Source organism: Propithecus coquereli, unplaced genomic scaffold (assembly GCF_000956105.1).
Source record: "Propithecus coquereli isolate 6110/MARCELLA unplaced genomic scaffold, Pcoq_1.0 Scaffold31, whole genome shotgun sequence".
Lineage (NCBI taxonomy): Eukaryota > Metazoa > Chordata > Mammalia > Primates > Indriidae > Propithecus > Propithecus coquereli.
In genome coordinates, this window is record NW_012148730.1 from 1,056,613 (window position 1) to 1,063,749 (window position 7,137).

At 39.1% G+C, this 7,137-nt stretch overlaps 1 protein-coding gene across 1 annotated transcript in view; it reads left to right on the forward strand.

Annotated features, from left to right (window-relative positions):
* TRMT2B (tRNA methyltransferase 2 homolog B (S. cerevisiae)) overlaps window positions 1-7,137 on the forward strand; it is a 67,743-nt gene that overhangs the window by 53,654 nt on the left and 6,952 nt on the right. The window lies entirely within an intron of this gene.

Below are 7,137 nucleotides of genomic sequence, written 5' to 3' on the forward strand. Positions count from 1 at the left end.
TTCCCACCAGCAATGGAGGACGGTTCCAATTTCTCCACATCTTTGCCAACTGTTGTTTTTTTTTGTTTGTTTGTTTGTTTAGTTATAGCTATCCTAGTTGGTGTGAGTTAGGTATCTTACTGTAGTTTTGATTTACATTTCCTTAATAACTAATTACAGTTGGCCCTTGAATAACACAGGTTTGAACTGCATGGGTCCACTTATATGTGGATATTCCAGGGATGCAAAACCCATGTATACAGAGAACCGACTTTTCCTATATGTGGGTTCCGCAGGGCCGACTGCAGGGCTTGAGTATGCATGAACTTTGGTACATTTTTGTGTCCAGGAACCAGTTGCCCATATACTGAGGGATGACTGTATGTTGAAGCCCTGGTTGGATTAGCAAAGCCTTTCAGTCGATGCTTAGTTGGGCTTTGCTTAGCTATCTAATGAGCACAATTTATGTGCTAGCTTATTAATGGATAACTTAGCAGGGTTCTGCAGAGTCATCCAGTCATCCGCTGTTTTGGAAAATTGCCACTCGCAAATACATTTCACAGCATTTCTTAGAACATAGCTCGTTCCCTAGGAGATCATTAGACTTCCCATAAGGACCTCCTGGAGAATGGCTCTGGCTTATGCCAGACAAAAGGGAAACCTTATATGTAACCAAAATGTTTATACCCCCATAATATTTTGAAATAAAAAATAAATAAATAAATAAGTTTGTACACAAGCAAAAGGGAAACCTTATATATGGCCTGTGATCAAAACCAACCTTATTCCAGCTTTGCTCATGAAGCCGATAAGACCTGGAGCCTGAAACACCAGAGCCTAATTGTCTGAGTTCCATGATATCCATCTACCTTTGAGAGGAGGCCAGTAACAGCTTCATGTCTATTTCCTGATAACTGGCAGAGCTTCCTGGCTTGATCTTAGGCTCTCTGTATTTGTCAGTGCCACCAAGAAGGGTCAAATTGGCATCACACAAGTTCTTCCTTTACAAGGAAGGGCAGATAGGATAACCAAATGGGAAAACAACTAAACCAAGGATTACTGATCCTATCTTTTATTTCCAGTGCCTCTTCTGGGTAGCCTGAAGAGAAATCACCCAAATTAAACCTACCATTCTCAGGTATCTTATCTGTAAAATGAAGATAATGACCTATTTTGCTTACCTTGAGGTGGCTCTTTATCTGATAAAAACTTCGTTCTTTTTGGATGAAAGATGTAAAATGTATTGAGTAACAGGAAGGTAGATTGTGCTTTCTAGCCTTCTTGGCAGATTCACACAACTCAGTCCTTCACTTATAAAGGGTCTGGCAATTTCCTAACAATGGCTGTGAAGGTTCTGACATATCTATGGCAACCACAGCCTGGTTCATAACAACCAAATTCACATCTCCTTACCTTGTGTGATTACAGCTAACTACTAAATGAACTTTTAGTCATCACAGTTTTTTTTTTTATTTTACAAAATATTTATATAGAATTTACTGTGTGCCAGCGCTCATTTAAGCAGTTTACACGTATTAACTCATTTAATCCTTATTACAACATGACAGCGTAGGAACTATCATTCCTATTTTAAGAGATGAGGTTCACAGAGAGGCTAAGTAATTTGCTAAAAGTTACCCAGCTAGTAAGTGGTAAAGCCAGAATTCAAACCTAGGCGATCTGGCTTCAGAGTCTGTGTATTAGGTCAAAGGTCTCAACAGGCTGTGTGAGTGAGAAGACTTTAGGTACCAGAGAAACTGCCTCTGCTCTGGGCCTCTCTATCTCTTCTAGCCAAACTGTATCATACTTATTCTTTTTTAGTGAACTTTTTTTAAAAAATAAACTTTATTTTTTAGAATGGTTTGAGATATACAGAAAAATGGCAAAGATAGTCCAGAAAGTTCCCATATACCCCATACCCAGTTTCCCCTATTATTAACATCTCATGCTAGTGTGGTGCATTTGTTGTGATTAATGAACCAGTATTAATACATTATTATTAACTAAAGTCCATACTTTATTCATATTTCCTTAGTTTTTACCTAAGTTGTTCAGACTTTCTTTGTTTTTGATGACCTTGACAGGAGTACTGATCATTTTGTAGAATGCCCCTCATTTGGCATTTATCTGATGTTTTTCTCATAATTAGACTGAAGTTATGTATTCTTGGGAGGAAGACCATAGAGGTAACACGTAATTCTCATGAATCACATTGAGGATATGTGTTATCAACATTACTTATCACTGACGATGTTAAACCTTGATCACCTGGCCGAGGCAGTATTTGTCAGATTTCTCCTCTGTAAAGTTACTCCCCCTGCATTCCATACCACACTCTTTGGAAGGAAGTCACTATGCGTTGTCCACACATCAGCAATGGGGAATTATCTTCCACCTCCTTGAGGTGGAATATCTACATAAATTATTTGGAATTCTTCTGTGGGGGAGGGGATTTGTCTGTTCTTAACCATTTGTTTATTCATTTATTTATGCGATCATGGGTATTTTATACTCTGAATTATAATCCAATACTACTTTATTTTCTTGCTCAAATTGTTAAATTGTTCCAGCTTTGGCCTGGGAGCTCTTTCATTTGACTCCTCTCTTTCACATACTCCCATCATTGTGGAGTGGTTTTTTTTTTTTTTTTTAGTACTTCTTTATTTTTTGGCACTACAAGATGCTTCAGGCTCATCTTGTGTATTCCCTGCCTCAATCCTAGAATTAGCTATTTCTCCAAGGGATCCTTTTTGCTGGAGAAAGGTCACAGACACCAAATCTGGGCACTAGATGTGCTTGTTGCTGCTGGAGTGTCATTGCTTCTAGGCCCTCTCAGGTGACAGAACAAGGAAATATAAGTGTGTATGTATAAACATACATATGTATATAAATAGACATGTATATATACATATTTATAAATATTTATGTAACCATGTGTATCTATAGTTGACATTCCATATTCATGGCTTTGGCATCCACTGCTTCAACCAACTGTGGATGGAAAATATTCCAAAAAAATGAAAATAACAATACAACAATAAAAATAATATAAATAAAGACCAATACACTATAACAACTATTTACATAGCATTTACAGTGTGTTAGGTATTATAAATAATCTAGAGATGATTTAAAGTATTAATATATGGAAAGATGTGCGTAGGTTACATGCAAATACCATACCATTTTATGTAAGGGACTTGAGCATCTTCAGAGTTTGGTATCCACGGGGGGTCTTGAAACCATTCCCCTGTGAATACTGAGGGATGACTGGGTATTGAGCTAAATGTGACATCATACTGATGTCTTCAACTCCAATCTGTTATCATCACGTGAATCATTCTAGCCTTCTCCCTTTGCTTGGCTATAACCTCCCACTCCAACAGTGAGAAACCTGGCTTCCACCATCTGCTATCCATTTACTTAATTGTTCAATTCCAGTGTATATGTATAGCAGTATCAGAATTGTTAATACGGGGCTGGGCGCAGTGGCTCCCGCCTGTGATTCTAACACTGGGAGGCTGAGGCAGGAGGATCGCTTGAGATCAGGAGTTGGAGACCGGCCTGAGCAAGAGTGAGACCCCATCTCTACTAAAAATAGAAAGAAATTAGCTGGACAACTAAAAACATATAGAAAAAAAATTAGCCAGGCATGGTGGCGCATGCCTGTAGTCTCAGCTACTCGGGAGGCTGAGGCAGAAGGATTGCTTGAGCCCAGGAGTTTGAGGTTGCTGTGAGCTAGGCTGACGCCATGGCACTCTTGCCCAGGCAACAGAGCAAGACTCTGTCTCAAAAAAAAAGAATTGTTAATCCGTATGCCCCTATTGGAAACAACTTGATCAGCTGTAGTATGGTGCTGTGTATAGGTTTTTTTGCCTTTAGTCTTATACACTCCACTTATTTTCAAAGTTTTTTAGGTTATCATACTTACCCTAGCCCATTCAGTGAGATTGTTTCATGTATTTGTAATATACATACTGTGATGGTTAATTTTATGTGTCAACTTGACTGGGCCACAGGGTACCCACGTATTTGGTCAAACATCATTCTGGGTGTTTTTGTGAGGGTGTTTTTGGATAAGGTTAGCATCTAAATTGGTAGACTGAATAAAGCAGATTGCCCTTCCCAAAGTCAGTGTGTCAATCAGTTGAAGGCCTGAATAGAACTAAAAGGCTCCCCAAATAAGAAGATTCTTCCTGCCTGAGTGCCTTTGAACTGGGACATCAGCTTTTTTCCTGCTGTTGGACTTGAAACATCAGCTCTTCTTGGTCTCCAACCTGCTGGCCTTCAAACTGAACCTATACCATTTGCTCATCTGGTTCTCAGGGCTTCGAACTCAGATTGGAACTAAACCAATCAGCTCTCCTGGGTCTCTAGCTTGCCACTTCACTCTGCGGATCTTGGGACTTACCAGATTCCATAATCACATGAACCAATTCCTTATAATAAATCTCTTTATTTATCTATCTGTCTCTTCATCTATTATCTCACCTGTTGGTTATTTCTCTGGAGAACCCTGATTAATACACATATTTATTCTTCATGCCAAATTTTGAATTAGATCACAAATTAGGCCTTCAGCTAGGATGACTATACATACCTATTTGACCAGAACAGACCTGATGTCTGTTGTCCCCCAAGCCCATGGCCAAATTTGTATCCTGGCCTGTTTTCTTATGGTGTCTGGGCTAAGAATGGTTTTTACATTCTTGAAGAGTTAAAAAGAAAGCGAAGACTATGTGACAGAGACTTTATGTGGCCTCCAAAGCCTAAAATAGTTACTATCTGGCTCCTTTTAGAAAAAATTTGCCAATCCCCATTCTAGAGTAATTACTAATAGTGCCTCCTTTCACTCTCAAAAGTGTCCTGGTTTAAATGATACACTATATGAACACCTGTCGTCATCTGAATGAGGCAATTTACAGCCCTTTGAAAGATCTCAGCTGAAGGCCTTTCTAAATATGTATTAATAGGTTGATTTTTGTTCCATGCGAGGTTTCATTTTCCCCCTTTTTGCCCATATTTGCTATGCAAAGGGAGCTACCTGTAGCTGAAATCTTGTGCTATCTCTCAAGAGAAGTAACCCACTTGATACCACTGTTTGTCTGTGATGCCCAGAGATATGTTAGATAGAGGAATAATTTACTGTACCTTTTCCCCATCTTGGTTTGTTTGCTTTTACACACACATACTCAGTCTCGCTCTGTTGTACCCAGGTAGAGTGCAGTGACGTCATCATGGCTCATCCTGCCTCAGCCTTCTGAGTAGCTAGGACTACAGGCACGTGCCACAACACCAGGCTGATTTTTTATTTTTAGTAGAGAACGGGTCTTGCTCTTGCTCAGAGCTCAGGCTGGTTTCAAACTCCTGAGCTCAAGCAATCCTCCCACCTCGGCCTCCCAGAGTGCTAGGATTACAGATCTAAGCCACCTCGCCTGGCCTGTTTGCATAATTTGTAGATGACTCTGAATTCATGTCATTTACTTTGGTACCTGCTTAAAAATATGAAGGAAAATTATAGACTGAAGAAGATGAGTTAGGAAATGTGACTGAGCCAGGCTAAACACTGATTAGACCTCATGCAAGGTAAAATGTTACCAGTAACTAGGATCATTTGCTTGTTACCAAGTGGCTAGCATTAGATTGAATAGCATGAGGATTGGTGAAGAGCAGGCTTATGATAAGATTGGAGCTAATCAGGCTAACATATATGGTATTATTTAATATTATTGATTATCTTGACAATTAATAGAATTAGTGAAGAGTGATCATAATCATCTAGTGGTATGTGTCATCAGGAATAAATCCTACCTTTTAAACTGTGAAATATTAGAGGGGCATAAGTAAATGTCACAGTAACTCTCCCAATGGGTCCAGTTTTGTCCTAGGGCAATTGGTTGTGGGATTCCACTCATCTGACTCTGGTATGACATTTCCCTTTCACCCCAACCTGAGTTGCCTGTTAGGGTTCTTTCATGACCCTCTGAAAACAAAGCTATTTTTCTTTTGTACCTTTTTTTCAGATTATTTTATTTCACTATCTTATACAGTACCTCTAGGTCTCTAATTTATTGGTGTTTTAGTTTTATTGATCAATTCTGCGGGGATTTTTTGATGGTTTATTTTCTATTTCATTATTTTATTTTTACAGGATAATTATATTATTGCAAAAACATAATTAACCTTCCAATTATAAACGTGTATATATTTGTTTATGTCTGTATGAACATGGAGAAATATGATTTATTAACATCAGGATGTTAAATTCATTACCTTGAAGGGGCAGAGGTGGGAAAGATTATTATAAATATATTCTTTGTTTTATTCCAGTGGTTATTTTGAACAATTATTAACTTTGGATTGTTGTGAAATATTCTAAATGAGAGAAATTAGATAGTAGCCACATCTTTCATACCCAAGGGCCCCACCTACCTGCAAGTTCCCATCACCTCTTCCTGGCACTTCTGCCATAGCCTCATTGCACTTCTATTTTTGCCCTTCTCTAAATATTTTCCCATCTAATAGGCAAGATAGTACTTTAAAAACCTAAATCAGAACATGGCACTCTCTTTGTTAAAAACCTTCAATGCCTTTCCATACACATTAAATAAATTCCAAACTTGTTTTCTCACTCTAAAAAGCCCTGAGTGATCTGCATCTACTCACCTCTCCAGCTCCTCCTCTGTGTTCCAATCTTCCTCATGCCCACTGGGCTCCAGCCTCAAGTGTTAGCTGCTAGGATATGGCCAACTACATATTCTTGCATCAGCGTCTCCTTATATCGTGCTCCTTGTATTCTGCCCCCTGTTCTCTGACTCAGATACTCTCCTCAACCCTTCACTTTAGCAACCGTTGCTCATCTTTCAGTGCTCAACTTAAATTTCACCTCCTCAAAGAAGCCTTCTATGACTGAGGCTTGTTTCCCTTTCCGCTTTCCATCCCAGTTATTTCTAAAAAGTTTCTAGTATAAAATAAAGCACAGTCGGAGAAAATTACACAAAACAAAACTTAACTTAAAGAGTTATCTTAGGCCGGACTCGGTGGCTCGTGACTATAATCCTAGAATTCTGGGAGGCCGAGGTGGGAGGATAGCTCGAGGTCAGGAGTTCGAGACCAGCCTGACCAACAGCGAGACTCCGTCTCTACTAAAAATAGGAA